General features: G+C 42.2%; 1 protein-coding gene across 6 annotated transcripts in view; it reads right to left on the reverse strand.

Moving 5' to 3' along the window:
* STX8 (syntaxin 8) overlaps nucleotides 1–15,255 on the reverse strand; it is a 183,644-nt gene that overhangs the window by 117,856 nt on the left and 50,533 nt on the right. The window contains exon 8 of one of the 6 annotated variants that reach the window (XR_007768735.1): nucleotides 12,787–13,190. The exons of the other annotated variants lie outside the window; for them this stretch is intronic. The gene's annotated coding sequence lies outside the window, so the exon portion shown is untranslated. Of the gene's footprint in view, nucleotides 1–12,786; nucleotides 13,191–15,255 lie in introns of those variants that run through there. 6 annotated transcript variants of the gene reach the window in all.

Genomic DNA, 15,255 nt, shown 5'->3' on the forward strand with positions numbered 1-15,255 from the left:
GTTTCCCTTTCAGCAAAGGCTGAAGAATAGTGTTCTCCCTCAGAGAAACTCACGAAGAAATGTCCTATTTCAAAACGGCTGCTGTCTGTCGTTGGGCAGTCTGTAGTCTCAGTCCCATTAAGAACAATCACGGACATTTTGCAAATGACATCTTAACTCCGAGCTACCTATGCCCTCAGCCCTGATGAGAACAAATTGATATTGATAGGCATTTTGAAAGGGCAATACCTCTGCTTTTTTATGAAGTTTTATGTGCCAGCCTCTCAATTATGAGGAACAGAAGCAAAACATGACCATTAATCTTAAAAGTTTCTTTTCAAATACCATCTGCTGCATCAGATCTACTCAACAGGGAATGCCAAAAGGGAAACTTGCCATACATTAATATGATGGATTTCTGTTAAGTTTAACCTTAACTCTGAAGTTCTTGGATTTATAATGCTTGGTTTTGAGAAAAAAGCACTATCCCTGTAATTTGTTTTTACCCTAAATTACTGACATGTCCTCCCAAACCTACCTCCATCTTAAGGTACTTTTGGTCTGGGAATACAGAGTATATTTAAGATTTTTTTAAATTAATTTAAAAAATGAAAAACATCTTGCGTGCCAGAAAGAAAACAAACACTAATTTCACTTGTCTCACTACAACTACCACCATAATCAATTTGGGGAACGGGATTAGGATCTATAATCAGTAAAATATTCCCTCAACTTCAAGAGTGACTAAATTTGCTTTGTTGCTTTTCTCCACCACTTTAACAAGTGTTGAGAGAACCAATGCAATGCTGGCTATTAAAATAAGTTTCTGGCTGTAATGACTGAAGATGATGAATTCTGAATGTGAATGGAGTGTAAATTGATTCAGGGTCATTAGGGAAACCTGCGAAGCACCGCCCACCTATGTTGCTGCTTAGAGCTCTGCCAAACAGCAAAGGTGTGAAATTACCAAGACTCTTTTTAGTTTCCTTGGCTTTTCAGAATCCCACCAGTAACACTGAAATTACCAACACTCACGTCAATTTCATGCCACTGCTGCTTGCCTAAAGCTAGGCAGGAGCTATTCTTATGACAAAGTGGCCCAAAAAAGGCTAGAAGGGAGGGCTGGAGAAGCAGATCCCACAGCCCACTTCCCTACTCACTCTTTACAGCAGGCAGAATGCTCGGAGAGCAGGAAATGACAAGATGAAGCTCCTCTGTAGAATGAAATGGAAATGCAGCTTGAAGTCATCTACTCTACTCAGAAGCTGATACTGAAAAAAAGTACTATTAGAAATCTCATCTGCATGGGGCAAGGGAGCAAAAACTGCATTCAAAAATAAAACTATTCTTAGCCCCTGAGCTACTGTACATTATATATAAGACCTTGGCCGTGGAGAGGTCTTCACTGCTCTCCTTTAAGGGAGAATAACCTTGCCTGACAAAAGCATTAGCAATATGAATGTCAAAATAAAGCATCCCTTGGGTATTTCAATAAACAATCAGAACATCAATTTAGCACATGAACAGGACAGTGCATAAGCTAAATAGATTCTATTCGAGGCTAGACATGACCATATGCTTCCTATTACAATGGACCAAGCTACCATAAAGCAGCAGAAGAAACCCAGTTGATCTCATTGTGCACCCATTTACTCCACAGTTACACCAATGTACGAGAGAGGAGAATCTGGCCCAATGTGCCTAGTGTGTGTCTTTGCCTCAAACTCAGACCATCTAAAAACAATCTTTGCCTCCTAACGACGAGCTGGAGGTCTGAGCAAGCCAAAACAGCACTGTGTAGAATACTTATTTTAATATGAACTATTACATTTGGAGGGGTGGGGGGCAGAGACTGTCACAGCTCAGCCAAAAGAAAATACCCCCGCCTATCTTATATTCTGTTCTTTTAAAATTATCGAGTTTGGGAAAGCCACTTTAGAGTACAATTCACACTGCTGATTTTCTTTGGCAAGAGACCATGTTATCTATACACACCAGCTAAAATCCCAATTATAGTAACACGATACCCACACTCTGCTACATAGAAACAGGATAACAGAGAGACATGGAAAATTTAACCGTCAAAAAATAAAGGCAGGTAACAAGCCTATTTGAAATTACACACAAAGCAACTACAAACTTAGCATTGTTCAATGTGAAGTCAAGGACTAAAAAATTAAGGAATGTTAGAATGAAGATTGCCCATCCTAGTGCACCACTGGCCCTCCCTTAACTCTTTATCCCAGTCTCCCTCTCTGTTACCCCAGCCCCTCCAGCTCCTCACCTCCCTGAATTCCAATCAGGCAGCTTACCTATTTCTCCTCCTCGCTGCCTGGTTGCCAGCAGGGGAAGCATTAAAAGCGCCCAGGAGGTGGAGGGGGGAAGAAGAGGAGAGGAGAGACCGTATGCATGTCCTTGCGCTCTCATTCTAGTACCCAGCACCAAGGTGGTCCCGAGCACTAGGGAAGTGCAACTGCAGGGAAAGATCTGCTCAGCTTCTGCAGATCTGAGATGGGCCACACTCCGTACAGATTAAATCTTTGGAGGATTTAGTTGCCCAACTCTAAAAAGTCTCTATTGAGCATGTCCCAAGTGAGATTTTCAAAGGCTCAAAACGTAGCCAAATATGAGCAACGTTTGACAGGAATGAAGAAAGGCTATGCAGATGATCAAGTGCTGTTGGTGGATTCAGAAGGCCTGACGAAGTCAGTGGAGTTTACAAATGAATATGGCAAAGAACATGGTCTAGAGTTGACTGTTGACAAGACAGAAAACTATGGTGGCATGCAAGGATTCTGTGAAAATATGCAAGATTCCAATGAACGACACCTCCATACAGCAAGTAAGAAATTATTGCTACTTAGGAAGCATCATTACAGAAGATGGAAGGTCGGATACTGAAGTCAGTACCAGAGTAGCAAAAGTGAAAGACACATTCTGGAATAATAAACACCTGATGAGAGGGAACATAAATCTGTTTGTATTCCAATTCTTAAAAAACTTATATTTGATTTGTGTTAAATTACAACGGTGACACACGGACACTCGAACAATTGAGAATAAAGAACCTACAATCCATCGAATGACGATGTTATAAAAGAATTATGAAAACATGGATAGACCATGTAATCAACAAAAAGTATTGTAGATGACTGGAACTCAGCAGACTCTTGGCAGAGATCTTATGAAAAGAAAGATTCAATGTGCAGGGCACAAGTTAAATGGTTTAGGGGGCAATGCATATTTATGGGCACTGGAAGGGAAAGTTGATGGCAGAACAACACATGGCAGAAAAAAATTATCTTGGATGGTGTGACAAAGTAGGTTTTCCCCCCTTGTTATGTGATATGTGAGTCTTACAGTCTTGTATTAATACCGTGTGTACCTCAGTTTCCCTGTGTACTGCACCAATGCCTAGGTGGTGGGAATATGGGTGTCTGACTTTTGCTGAGGCCCTCAGGGGCAGATGAGGCTGTCCAGTTGCCTGAATGTAAGCAGTGGATGGCACCCTTCATAACTTGAGAACCAGGTGACACTTTGCCCGGGAAGCAAGACAAAGACCAGAGGAGGGACAATGGGCGCGTCAGAGACCAGGCAGCTGGGTCCAAGGCAGTCTGCTGTGGAGGACTTGGAGAAGAGGGTTATCCAAGGTGTTTGGCCCGGGGTTCCTCCAAGATGGATTTTGCTGAAAGTCACTGATGTCTGTGCTAACAAGATCTGTTCTATGCTGTGTTCCTGTCAACTAACAAACTGACTGTTTTACTCGCTGGCTGAGAGTAACTGCTGACTGCAGAGTTGGGGTGCAGAGCCTCTCTGGCTTTCTCAGAGACCCCGTTCAGGTGGACTGGCTGTGCGAAGCGCACAATGAGAATAGGGGTGCTGGATGCTCGGAGGTCAGACCCAGGAAGGACATAGCTGAGGAGGCTTTTTGCCTTGGGCAGCATGCCCTGAGGGGAGTCTGGCTTCATATAGAGCAGTCCCAGAGCATCGGGCCTGTGACTCTGTGACAGATGGACAACATGGTATCCTGGCTGGATTAAAAGGGGTATTCATCCACAGAGATTAGCAGAAAATCATATAGAATGGTTGCAAACCACCAGTAGTGGAGATACTACAAAGAAGAGGAGGAGGAAAAAAGGCACCTCACTGGCAGTAGGGTCATCCCGTGCCAATTTCAAGTCCCTGTTCCAAAGCATGGAGAAGCCAAGGCACCTCAACAAAATGGTAAGAATTTAACCAGGTTAAAACAATGTATTTTTTTTCCAAAACCTCGTTCTGAAAAATGCCTCCAACTTTTCCAAAAAACAGCCTGAGGCAGACATCCAGCATGGAAAATTTCAACCCAAATAGTTCAAGTTTGGAAAAGTTGTAAGCCACTGAAAATGGGGTTCAATAGGATGCAGCTACACATTTTGGAGCAAGTCTCCGAGCCCGGCTTAACAGTCTCGGACTATTGGGGCTCGCACTGGTGCTTTGAAAATAGCTGGACAGCCCGTGCTTTGAAGTTGTGGCTCTGAAGTTCACCAACCTCCCTGACTTCAGAGCCTGAGCTCCATCCCAAACCGCAACTTCAAAGCACGGGCTGCCCAGATATTTGTAGAGTGCTAGTGCAAGCCCCATAGCTTGAGTCTGTCAGCCCAGGCTGGGAGGCTCATGCAAATATACTATGTATAGACATATCCATAATGGGAAGGGTTGAGTAGCTTTCCTACAGGTCTCTCTATCTGTGCTGCCTACATAATGCATCAGGGGCTGTCATAAACAGATAAGTAAGAGTTAATAGAACAGAAGTACTTCATATCTCTTTTGCATGTAAAGGGTTAACAAAATCAGTGAGCCTGGCTGTCACCTGACCAGATGACCAATCAGGGGACAGGATACTTTCAAATCTTGAGGGAGAGAAGTTTGTGTGTGTGCTGTTAGATTTTGGTTGTTGTTCTCTCTGGGTTCTCAGAGGGACCAGACGTGCAACCAGGTTTCTCTCCAATCTCTCTGATACAGTCTCATATATAGTAAGTACTAGGTAGATAAGGCGTGTTAGGCTTATGTTTGTTTTCTTTATTTGCAAATATGTATTTGGCTGGAAGGAGTTCAAATTTGTATTTTGCTGAAAGGATTTTAATTTGTACTTGTATACTTAGGCTGGGAGGGTATTCCCAGTGTCTATAGCTGAAAGACCCTGTAACATATTCCATCTTAAATTTACAAAAATAATTTTTACTTTTTCCTTCTTTAATTAAGAGCTTTTGTTGTTTAAGAACCTGACTGTTTTTTTATTCTGGTGAGACCCCAGGGGACTGGGTCTGGATCCACCAGGGAATTGGTGGGGAGAAAGGAGGGAAGGGGGAGAGAAAAGTTATTTTCTCTCTGTGTTAGGATTACTTTCTCTCTCAGGGAGAGTCTGGGAGGAGGAGAAAAAAGGAGGGGGGAAGGTGGATTTTCCTCTCTGTTTTAAGATTCAAGGAGTTTGAATCACAGTGATCTTCCAGGGTAACCCAGGAAGGGGAAGCCTGGGAGAGGCAATGGTGAGGGAAAGGGTTTACTTTCCTTGTGTTAAGATCCAGAGGGTCTGGGTCTTGGGGGTCCGTGGGCAAGGTTTTGAGGGGACGAGTGTACCAGGCACTGGAATTCCTGGTTGGTGGCAGCGCTACAAGTACTAAGCTGGTAACTGAGCTTAGAGGAATTCATGCTGGTACCCCATCTTTTGGACGCTAAGGTTCAGAGTGGGGGTTTATACCATGACAGGGGCACTGAAATTTTCTGTCAGGTTCTCCCAGGGAAATACATCAGCTGGCTCGATAAATGATAGCTGGCTGCCTTATGTTATTGTCGTCTTTAGTTTCATTCCCGCATTACAGCCTATTTCAGAACACTGCAATCTGCATATTTGTACGACTTATATTTCAGAATGTGTTTCCACCCTGATGCTTGAACAAAGATGCAGTGATCTGAGCTGACCAGGCATCTACTTTGCCATGACATGTTGAAATGTTACCTACAAGATTATGCTCTGCTGGGAGTGAGCAGAGGGGCATGATTTAGTTTTGTCTGCTTCCAGAACAAGGGATCACCGTTGTCTATGGCATAACAGAGAACTGTGCTAGCCCTTGAAAAACTGTCTGTAGCGTTTATTACTACCTAAGCGGTATTAAAAAAAAACAACCACCATCACCAAAAAAAACCTCCACACACATTATACTCAAAATGCCTGAGGCTACCAACAGAATTATCTACACTGACATGCCCAGCAGAGCTGACTGGTGGGGGTGGCAAAAGAAGGAAATTATTGGAAAGAGCCTAGTATCCTGGTCACATTAACCTCAATTATGTTTACAACTGAAATAATCAATCTAGTTTAAGCAAATACTTGTGTCCAGTGCTGCTCTAATTCTACAGATGTCTAGCAGCAATTAATTTTTTATATGCTTAATCTAGAAATAGCTACTCATGGTGCCATTTCAGTGTTTGAGTTTAGCTGAGCATTACCTGCTATTTTCAAGGCTATTTCCGAAAGCAGATCTCTACTAATATTACAGTGCTATTTAAACAAGCAGGAAATCTGTATCTTCTATTCAAGTCTTGCACAGCGAAGAGTTGTGTTTTCACATAAGATGTTAGTGGAATATCCAATTTTATCCTGCTTTATTTCTCACTCTGGTTGGAACATTACAAGAAGTCATTTAGTTCAGCTTTCTGGTCCAGTGAGGCGCTGATTACTAAAGTGCTTCCATATGTTACATTTATTTATTGTAGAAGGGACCAGGGAAGAATTCTAACTGTCTGGCAATTGGTAAACATTACAGGGGATCAATTTTTGACATAGCCGCCATAGTTCTGCTTTTGGGAATTGCTCAGTGATGGAAATGGGCTGGAACGGTCTGAACGTCAGTCTGGAGGGACGTTCCTAACTCAACCAGGTCTGAACCATATCAGCCGTCTAACTGAATCCTACTAACACCATCTCACCTTCTACATCAAGTTTAAATGCTTCCCTGTAGATTTCAAGCTCTGCACAACTCTGCGGTACCCTACATCTCTCTCCACCTCCCCCTGACCTCGATCCTCAATACATACCTTCCACCTCAGGAACTCCTTTTGCATTGCATCACTTCTCTCTGACCCTCCTTTTATGCTGCTCTTCCCTGGAACTTCCTCCTCAATGTTGCTGTGGAAGGCTTAGAAAACCCTCCTCACAACACACTTGTCCCACAATGCTTATCAGTGAAGCTCTGTAGCTCTACTGTTTCAAACACTGTTGCAAAACTGGGTGAAGAATCCACCTTCTGGTCATGAAATGCTTTGTGCATCTACATTGTTGCCCACTGTTCATCCATTTACATTATCAGGCCATGGGACAGGGACTGTTTCTCTTGGATATCTGTACAGTGGCCAAGTACAAAGTTAGTGTTCAACAAATGAAAAGAAAAACATTAACAATGCCACAACAACTATGTGGGTGAAACCAGCCAATCGTTACATCCTCAAATGAACCTGCACAGAAAAATGATAAAAAGAAAAACACCGTATCACCTTGGGACAAACACTTTTCATAGTGATCACTCCATATCTGATCTTTCAATACTCGTCCTCTAGGGAAATCAGCACAACACCTTCAAGAGCCTGAGAACTTAAATATGTAACTCTGCTAGACAGGAAAAACCATGGACTCAACAGAGACACTGGTTTTATGGCTTATTAAAACAATTTATAACACACTAACATTTCCTGCTCCCCTTAATTGCCCACTTCAAACCCCTTATTTATAAAACATTCTAACCCTCAATTGCCCATTTCATTTCAAGTGTCCACCTACAACATGCATTATTTAACAATCTGTCCCAACTTATGTTTAGCTCACTCTGATTTTCTTCCCCAGACCTTAAAGAGAGCTCTGTACAGCTTGAAAGTCTGTACCTTCCACCAACAGAAGATACGTTGTTTTTTTTATTACCACCTTACCTACTTTGTCTGCAACGTTAGTAATAGTTGTTGGGGCTTTAAGTCAAGGCAAAAATGATAACGGTCAGCTCTTCTGTTTGCTCTAAAGGATTGTGCAATATCATGCTCGAAAAACTACATACTCTGATTAGTGATTAAGGAGATGACAGGATATGAACTTTGAAAAAGCCAGGATCTCTTTCCTCCTTCCTTCCTTCCCTCTCCTCCCCCTCATCCCTATTCTACCATTAGATTGAAAGTAACCTGTCACTTTCATTCTGGACTCAGATTTTGTTGTGATGCAGATAAGGGGGAAATGAACTGAGGAATCCACCTATGCTCAGAAAAGGCACTAAAATATTTCTGCTAACATTCCCAATATACAGGTCACTCACCTGCAAGGTTGCAATTCAACCATTTAAACACTGCTCTCTCCTTACTTGCAACTCATTGAGCAGACACACACCACCACCCCCTAGCGGAGCCACAGCTCTTTTGGGAAGCAGTAATGCACATGAACCAAAAGGTAAAACGTCTGTTTGATATTCCAAGATGTGCACAGGTTTTCATTTTTTGCATAAAAAGATAATCCAAAGACTTAAAGAAAAGACACAGTAAGACAACTCCTAGAACTGTTCAACACCTCTCAACCAGGCCTTCTAACTTCCAGGCAGTATGAATTCCAGAACACAAGCTTGCATAGCAGCATAAAGTGACTGCTCTTCTCATAATGCAGGATATAGGATTTCTGAGGCCTTTTCTATTACAAAATAAAGCACTTTATTGCAGTTCTTTGCCTATTTTCATAGGGTCAGTGTGAAATACAGGAGAATCCAACAGGTACAGTTCACAAACTGACTCACGGCTTAATGGGAAACTGACTTCAAAATGTCCTCACTGGTTCCAGTAACATCTCATGATGATCGAATGACCAGGGATGTTGGTTCCTTCCTCTATGTTGTAACCACCTAGGCTTTGACTCTCCTGCAAGCTATCTGCGAAATCCATTAAATGGGTGTTAAGCACCCAACAGCCCACTTGATGAAATCATCACGATGCAATGGCACATGGTCCCCACCAGTTTTGACTCTCCCCTGTTGCTGAACATTAAACATTCATCAGGACTTGTGTAAGTAAGCCATGAGGACTGATCCTCTAGGTAGCAGATGGATCCACATTTGCAGAAGTCCCCTAAGTAAACGGCAGAGAGGACTGAGGGTCGCCATTACAGCAATACTCCTTTTATAAGGAAAAACTCTCCTAGCTTATTCTACAGCCCTCCCGTTTGTAAATTATCTTAAGCAAGTAGGCCCAAGAAAGTGTCATGCTCTTTTTGTGTAACAGCGTCTCTTTAAACAGAGCCTTGAAAGGGGATGTATAATAAATACTAATCATTTAAGAACACTGACTACATGACATCTAACGTACCGTATCAGAGCACTCAGAGGCGTGAGACTCAAAAGGAAATCCACAGGAGGATCAATCAGACCCAGTGAGTGGGACAGATAGGAGAAGAATTGGAACCCAGTCTGGAACACTTCCCTGCCTTTAGAGAAACACCAGACAGCCTGTGCCCAAGGAGCATAAGCTGGATGCCTGAGATCAAGGCATCTGTGAGGGAGATGATCAAAAAGTCTAGTTATTTTACTCATTTCCTAGCTTTTCACACAAAAGCCACCCTTCAGACATCATAAAAAGATGGGGGATGAGTGTAAAAAACAAAACAAAACACAAAATAGTAATCCAGGTCTTGTCTGCCCATTGACCCTCTGCCCTTCCTGGAAGACTATGGCTGACTGTGGAGCTGGTGGCATTACGGAAAATGAGATGGTAACTATCAAGTGAAATTAACAGAGAACATTATGTATCCCTCACAGAGCTTGCCTGGGTGTCTGTGTGCCAATAACTCAGGGAGGGGCATGCTGTCCCTGGGATGTTAGGGGACCAAGAGCAGAGACAGCTTGCCAGGCAAGCCATAGGGAGAGAGCAGAGACACTATTTCAAGCGACCGACCAGCTCAGAGGAGGAGCAGTGTCTGAGCAAAAGTGGGGTGAGAGTCAAACGATGAACAAGAAAACGCTCAGGAAAGTAGAGCTAGCCAGACCTATCACAAAGGCCCTCAATGAGATGCCCTCCTCGGGAGCACTGTGAGAAGAAAGAAGTTATCTGGGGAGAGTGTGGAGCCAGCCAGAAAGGGTAGGACTTGCAGTTTGGTGAGCTTGTGCATACCAAAGTGCACGCAGGGTCCCCCTCAGAACTGGCCTCCAAGTGTCCTGAAGCAATGCCCCTAAACTTGGTCCTTTCCCTGCTCAAGATAACTCCCAGTTTACAGGGAAAACTCCCTATCCAGTCCGGCTGAAGTAGACCTTCAGCTCCCTAGATAAATCAGTTACCAATTGGCAAGTGCTACCCTTGCTGGGTCAGGGCTGTCTGCCTACAATGATTGTATCCGAGTTCTACGGTAGGAGATTAGGAGTTTTTAGGACTGTTGTTATGATCTGCACCCTGATCCCTCTGTCCCTTTATGGCGAGGGAAAATCTCGGGAACAGAAGCAGCCTGATTCCTGTCTGAACAGAACACCTGCCAACTGTGATTGTCAGCTCCTCTGAGGAGTCCAGAGTCAGCTGTAAACCTGAGGATCATTCACAGAATTGTGAGGGCACCATCTTATGATTAAATAAGCAGATAAATTGTTTGGGAGACACCCTGCCCCATTCCCTGAATTGCATCCTCGAGCCAGGAGGTAAGGGCTTTTATTACCTACTATCTATTAAACCTGTGGAGGGACTTGCCATCTTATCCCACGTGAACCTTTTGGGCTGTGCTGAACCAAGTCAGCTAAATTGTTTATTGGTGCTACAGAAGAGATTGTCCCAGGTCATCAAGGGTGCCCCTGGAGAACACTTACCAATGGGACACAAAATTTTATTCTTGCTATATCAGATCACAAGTGGGGAAATTCATTGCTACTATCAGCATGGGGAGGGTACAGGTGACCTGAAAAAATTGGATTACCTTGTTATATTTTTTGCTGTTCAATACAATTGCTCTGTTGACTATATTGTGTGTGTTTAAGTTATTCCTTGGGAGTCTGCAACTATCTGGCTTGGGGTAACCCTGTGGTTAGAATTTTCCTTCCAAGATGCCCCAGTGATCCCGCCAAGAAGGAGTGAAGGGGTGAAAGTACCACCAAGTTTAACTGGGAAGAGAATAAGAAAGTTACATCCTGCTGAGCTAATCCAAATGAACCCAGATCAGTCCATCAAAAAGCCATAAGGAGACTGGCATTAGAGAGATAACCGGGTGGATAGTGGTACTACAATTATTTTAACCACACTATTAAAAATCCGGGGGGGGGTGGGCTATTGGTTTCATTAAAAAAAAAAATTTAACTCAAAAATCTGACCAAACAGTTGGGAAAAAGCTCTTTTCTTAAATGGCAGATTAAGCTTGCCATTCATATCTGAGAACCACCAATAAGCTCTGCAGCAAAGCCAAAGGTAAGACCTGACTGTCCTGATGCTTAAGGTATAAAGAACAAGAAGAGAGAAAATCTTTGAAGAAACCTTTTGGGGCTTCTTTATCGATCTTAAGGAAATAAAACAATGTTACACGACCAGTCTTTCTTATGCACTGCTGATCACCTTTAAGATGGGAGGAGGGAGACAGCTCCCCCCATACACAATGGGATGGGTGAGTTAGAGGCTGACTAACCATGGAAAAATCCACATAATTGAGAAGACAAATGTTGAACAATTATTTTACAGCCTGAACTATTCAAGGAAAAAAGTTAACTCTGCCAAGAGGCCAGACAGATTCCCTGTGTGTATGTATTAGTATGGAGCAGACCAGTCAAGCTTCAGAAATGTAATGCTTTTATCTTCATCCAGTTTGTGCTTTAGTGGTTATCTGTTTCTGCAAGCACTAAATAAAGCAGTACAAATGCTGAAGGCGAAAAAAGATGGATTCTACATATTGTGTGGGGAGGGGGTGAGGGTAGGGGAGGTGTATGTACACCTCTACCTTGATATAACTCTGTCCTTGGGAGCCAAAAAGTCTTACCGCATTATAGGTGAAACCGTGTTATATTGAACTTGCTTTGCTCCACCGGAATGTGCAGCTCCCTCGCTCCCCCCAGAGCACTGCTTTACTGTGTTATATCCAAATTTGTGTTATATCGGGTGGTGTTATATCGAGGTAGCGGTGTATGTGTGGGTATGTGCAATATGAGTGATGGGGGGCTTCAGGAAAAGAAAGGATGGTCTTGTGGTTAAGACAGTTGCATAGTGACAGGGAGAACTGGATTCTTCTCCTGCCTCTGCCACAGAGTTCCTGTGTGTTGCTAGACACATCACTTAAACCAAACTTTTCACAGGTAGTCACTAATTGTGTGCTCCTCATTCGCTGGGTCCCCACCTTGAAAACATAGGTCTGACAGGCTGAGGCCCCAAGTACCCACAGCTGCAAGCTGAAGTCAATGGAAGCTGTGCTTTGAACCTAACAGCTAACCATTTAAGCACCATGAAAAATTCAGGTCCCAGGCATCTCAAATTGGGCACCCAAAATTGGTGGACACTTCTGATCTTAATTTCTCTGTAAAAGTGGAATAGTACCACCTCCTCACCTCACTGATATTCCTTGAAAATAAATTTATTAATGTTTTGGAAGCAATCAGATATGTGGGGCCACTCATTTAACAATGAGGCTAAAACAGATACTACAAATAGCTGCTCTTTCAGTGAGCATCATCCATCCTGAACACTGAATGAGAAAGGGATCCTATGGGGAAAAAAAAAAAAAGTGACCATGTTATTAAAGACTATCATAATGCGTACGCATAAGGGGACCTGGCAACCTTAATTCTGACATTTCTCATATTGAGATTGTGTATTCTGTAAATGAGATGATTCAGAACAAAAAATTCTCTGACACAGAGTGTTAATTTTTTTCCCCATATCAGGTTAGTTCTAATTAAACAATAGACATTAAAATACAGAAAGATTCCGTAATTAAACAGAAGGCAATTCTGCTCTCAGACTGTAAGCTCAGAGAGGCTAGATAAAAATTAACTGCTGCCTGAGGTCAGTCACTCCATGGGTTATGGTTATTTTAAACTTCAACATTAGAACCATGTGCCTCTCAAGAGATTATTTGAAGTCTGATCCTGAAAGGTGCTGAGCAGCTCCTGAAAACCCTCAAATCCCAGTGACAAGGGGAGCTGAGATAACTCAACCCCTTTCAGAAGAAACTCCATGTTTTGCAGGATCAGACCCTAAATGAAGGAACAAATATTGTTTAAACAAGATTGTTAACATTTTAAAAGTTAAGAATATCTTAAATCATTCCTTATTTACCAAGCTAATGCTAACAATGAGATAATACCCCCAATCACAATTTTTTAGTATTCAGAGCTCAGACATTATCTGTATACAATGCTAATTGGTTTTGACTATAAAAATAATGCTCTTAATATTCAGAAACGTAAAACCACTTCAGGATTCCACTTCTAATTACTGTAGAACTGTTGAGTTATGAACATCTCAGGAATGGAGGTTGTTCATAACTCTGAAATGTTTGTAACTCTGAACAAAAGTTACAGTTGTTCTGTCAAAAGTTTAAAGCTGACTTAATACAGCTTTGAAACTTTACTATACAGAAGAAAAACACTCCTCTCCTCCTTTTTTTCAATAGTTTACATTTAACACAGTATCACATGCATCCGACCAAGTGGGTATTCACCCACGAAAGCTCATGCTCCAATACGTTTATTAGTCTATAAGGTGCCACAGAACTCTTTGACAATTTAACACAGTATTACACTGTATTTGCTTAATTTTTTTTGGTCTCTGCTGCTGCCTGATTGTGTACTTCTGGTTCCAAATGAGGTGTGTGGTTGACTGGTCAGTTTGTAACTCTGAGGTTCTACTGTATACAATAGCCATGAAAACAACCTGTAAAGGGAGCTAGTTCATCACACAAATGTTTGCTGGATGAGAGGGAAATAGCTGTACCAGAAAGGAAGGATGGGCTTCTGGTAAAGATATGGAACTGGGACTCAGGAGGACTGGGTTCAATTCCCACCTCTGTCACAATTTCCTGTATGACTTTGGACAAGTCACTTAATCTCTCTGTGCCACAGATAATAGTCCCTTTCTCCATCCCCCCCCCCCACCCCGTCTTATTTAGATTGTAAGATCTTTAGAACAGGGACTGTTTCTTACTAGGTATATGTACAGCCCTAATTTCAGCTAAGGCCTCTACTATAATTCTAGTCATTAATAATCACGTGCTAGACAGAGTCATTTCTGACACATACACATGCTATATTGTGCACCAGGCTAGTTATAGGCCTTGAAAATCCTACTGATGAAAAATCAAGTGCTCATTTCCATCTACATTTGGGGTTTCGACAGCATCCATCACCATTGTAGTGAAGCGTCTCAGCAATAAATAGCCCTACAGCTTTCAGAGACAGCAGACTGGTTCAGTTATAAGGAGTGGATTTAATTATAATGGAAAGTGTTGGATCGACAACCCTCAAGACTGCCATCCTATTTGTCTACAGAATGGGTACAGGAGAGGCAGCAGCAGGGACTTTTCTCCACACTGTCCTACCAAGCTGAGTCAACAAAGAATCTTTGTCAGTGTTAATTCCCACTCAATCCACAGGGTCAGACTGGCAGTTAATTAGTATCAACTGGGACCTTGTAGACTGATCCATTTCATATGCATCTGGAAATGGTAATAGCCTTTGCTGACTAATAAACCTGGATCTGAACCGGTGACCAAGAGAAAAAAATGAACCTATTTCCTATCATCAATCCTGAGCCATCCATTTGAGGATTCACTGCATGTATTCTAGTACTGATTAGTCCCATTACCTGGATGGCCTCCGCAACGATCCAGACATAAAGCTTGATTCTATTCTGGTTCTTGCAACAGCAGCAACATTGTTAAAGTTCCAATTACAACATTTTCCATTACTGTTGATAAAGGGGAGGTGATAAGCGCAGACAGTAACTGCAGTAGTTACAGACATAAATCTGGGCCAAATTCTCTGTTAGCATAGCTCTACTGAAGCCCATGTATTTATACTAGTAGAGAATTTGTCCCTTTGTCACATGGATAAGTGCACAAAATTGTAGGTACATTGGCAAATTTTATGTTTATAAAAACCTTAACTCTGAATTTCCAAGCTTTTTCCTTTTTGGAAATTTGATCCTTAACATTTCTTAACTTTCAATTATCCAAAGGTGTTCTCTGTTAAGTTAAATTAAGATAATAAAGACAGATAAATTCTTCAGAAAAAAATCCTTTGGAACTTTTCAGTTAACAAC

This window comes from Gopherus flavomarginatus, chromosome 12 (assembly GCF_025201925.1).
Source record: "Gopherus flavomarginatus isolate rGopFla2 chromosome 12, rGopFla2.mat.asm, whole genome shotgun sequence".
Lineage (NCBI taxonomy): Eukaryota > Metazoa > Chordata > Testudines > Testudinidae > Gopherus > Gopherus flavomarginatus.